General features: G+C 47.1%; 1 pseudogene; it reads right to left on the reverse strand.

Moving 5' to 3' along the window:
• Positions 1-1,334: 1,334 nt before the first annotated feature.
• On the reverse strand, positions 1,335-2,487 carry LOC119325007 (annotated as a pseudogene).
• Positions 2,488-3,288: the final 801 nt, after the last annotated feature.

Raw genomic sequence — 3,288 nt, forward strand, 5'->3', positions numbered from 1 at the left:
TCCCAATGCCTTCCCCTAGGCCCAAACAATGGCAAATGTCATGTAGTTGATGTTCACATAACACCACTAGAGAAAAGAAAACATACATCTCATCAAAATATCGAACGAATACCAAATTCACATGACTACTTATAACAAGACTTCTCCCATGTCCTCAAGAACAAACGTAACTACTCACAAATCATATTCTTGTTCATAATCAAAGGGGTGTTAATATGCATAAAGGATCTGAACATATGATCTTCCACCGAATAAGACGGCGGCAAGGTTCGCCAAGGTTCCGCCTCGAGACGGCGGCGCTTTGTCCTGAAAGCTTCCTTATGATTTTTTCCAGGGCAAAAGACACCATATAGTAGAAAATGGGCATCGGGGGCCTGCCAGGTGGCCCACGAGGCAGGGGGCGCGCCCTCCACCCTCGTGGACGGTGGGTGGCCCCCCCTCTGGTGCTTTCTTCGTCCAATATTTTTAATATGTTCAAAAACTGACTTTCCTGGAGTTTCTGGACTTTTGGAGTTGTGCGGAATAGGTCTCTAATATTTGCTCCTTTTCCAGCCCGGAATTCCAGCTATCGACATTCTCCCTCTTTATGTAAACCTTATAAAATAAGAGAGAAAAGGCATAAGTATTGTGACATAATGTGTAGTAACAGCCCGCAATGCAATAAATATTGATATAAAAGCATGATATAAAATGGACGTATTACTACCACATGTACAAAAAGCACAGAGATATCATTAGCTCTAAACAAAAAAAATACTTATGGAAGGGTACATATATTATGCAGTGATCACGAATATAATACCAGAAGGAAATGAGGCGACGCAAAATAGTGGTCACATAAAGTAGTAGGTGCTTATATTAACGGATACCAGAAGGACATTAATGTTTATAGGGTGTGTCTGAATATTATGTGCAGATGGCACCTAAGACGACAGGTATAAACTCTGCACAATATATTCACTTGTTAAATTGATCTTTTGACAGGGCAACAGATGAATCACTAGTTGAGAACTGCTCTAATTTATTCGACCAACTTCCGTTTGTGCTAGAGGGCACAGATGCAAGGCAGGCCAAGCTATATGGAAGTAATATCCAAGATATCAGCTTCAGAAAAATATTCCAACAGTATGCCACCATGTTAACAAATCAAACTTTTAGTCGGGAGAAAACAAACTCACTGGTTACTTTTGAAATTTAATACACTGTTACTTTTATCAGGCAAGCCACAATGCAGTCATGAAAAGAACACCCAATCATGAATTACCAGCTTAATATGACGAGAGAAATTCTGTTCTTCCAAATGGAGTTACCAATTTTCATAGCCTATTTTTGGTTTATGTAAATCTGAATCTAGCGGGCACCTCCCCTTCACAAGCGGCTGCATAGTCTTCAGCAAGATGTGGTGCAGCTTGATTGTGAGGGCATATGAACTACTCCACAAATAACTTCTCGCTGATCGAGACCATAGTATGGTAGTCTCTGCCATGACTTAGCAATCCATTTTTCTTAAAAAACCTCATTACATAGTAGCGGGCCTGAGTCGGCCCTCCAGGCTGTAAGTGAGCATAACAGGGCGATGAGCAATGTAGGCCGGCTCCAACCCCACCTCTAAGATAAGGAACTCTGACATGCGCGGCAGCACATCATGTGACCTTGTCAGCAACACCGGAGCCTTGGACACGGCAATGCCAACCTCAGTATATGACCACCTAAGTGTCTTCTTCAAGTAGTCCAGCTTGGCAGCCATCTTGTGCTGGCTGAAGTATGAGACAGCGTGCAGCGCTTGCATGAACATTCTAGAGCCATGAGGCACACCTATACCTTCGGCGTGCGCAACCATCATCACGACACGCCCTGGTTTGGCACAAAGTATCCTCGGTACACGGATGAAGAGCTTGGCAATATCACAAGCACCTAGTCCACACTGTAATAGGAGATTAACATTGGGCTTCACCACCCTCTCGAGGTTAGGGTCGAGGATGGAGGAGCCATGTTTGAGCGGCTGGAGCAAGTTTTCGAAGGAGATGAAGAGTGGCAGGTAATACTCTAGCTTGGAGACGACGGATCTGCGGCGAAACTGTCTGGGGCGAGCGAGACGAGGCGCGCGATCTCGGCATTTGACAGGCCGAGGCCAGCGAGCCCCGCGACGACAGGGGCCAGAGTTCCCCCCACGCCGGCGCAGAGGAACCGTGGATTCTTGGCGACAACGGCTGCGACATCGGCGCCGAAGAGGCCGAGGCCGGCAAGGAAGGCGAGGACGGCGTCGGGGTTGGCGGGGGACTTGAGGTGGGAGAGCTTGGCGGAGGCCTTGAGGGCCTGGGCTCGGGTGAGGCCGTAGGTGTCGACGAGGTAGTCCTCCACGGTGAAGCTAGGGTTGACGGGCGCGGCGGCAGAGAGGAGGCGGTGAAGAGAGAGGAGTGGAGAGGTGGAAGGAGGGGGCGCGGCGGAGAGGAGGTGGGAGAGGAAGCGCTGCCGGAGGTGGAGCATGGCGCCGCGACAGCGGGGCAACGCCGGCGGCGGTGGGGAATTCGAGTGGCGTTGTGTGCGGCGTGTCTGTCTCCGGTGGCTGGTGGACGGACAGCAACTGTCAAATGAACTGGGCTGAGTTGATCCGTATCGTCCAAATGGCATCCAACGGCGACTTTCCATCCACAAGTTGCCAAGTGTCCTTCAGAACCCAAATATAACTACTGGCACGCGAAAACATCTATTATGCACACCCCTAAAAAAACATCTATTATTCATGGTTGCCTAGTTTTTTTTTAGGGAAGGCCATCATGGCAAGCTTTATTAAACTCAAATAATGATTACATCGTTCGCTAATCCTCCTAACAAGAAATTTGGAGGATCATTGTCCCATCTACCAGAATGTTTATTCAAAAAGCTGAACTTAGCAAGCTCATGAGCTACACCATTCACTACCCTATTACAATGTTTAAATTTGACCTTCCCGATTAGATTGGCTAAATCAACACACTCCGCGTAAATAGCCGCCGCTGAATCCCACCATTGCGATTGGCCAGTGTAGAAGTTGATCATTTCAAGAGAATCCGACTCCGCTTCAATATTATCAAGGCCCAAAGAATATGCAAGAGATAAGCCTTCCTTCATAGCCATTGCTCGGCCGCATGGTTTAAATAAACGCACCTACTCCTTCCGTCCGAAAATACTTGTCATCAAAATGGATAAAAAGAGATGTATCTAGAACTAAAATATGTCTAGATACATCCCCTTTTATCCATTTTGATGACAAGTATTTCCGGACGGAGGGAGTAGTTGCTACAAAGG

Source organism: Triticum dicoccoides, chromosome 6B (assembly GCF_002162155.2).
Source record: "Triticum dicoccoides isolate Atlit2015 ecotype Zavitan chromosome 6B, WEW_v2.0, whole genome shotgun sequence".
NCBI lineage: Eukaryota > Viridiplantae > Streptophyta > Magnoliopsida > Poales > Poaceae > Triticum > Triticum dicoccoides.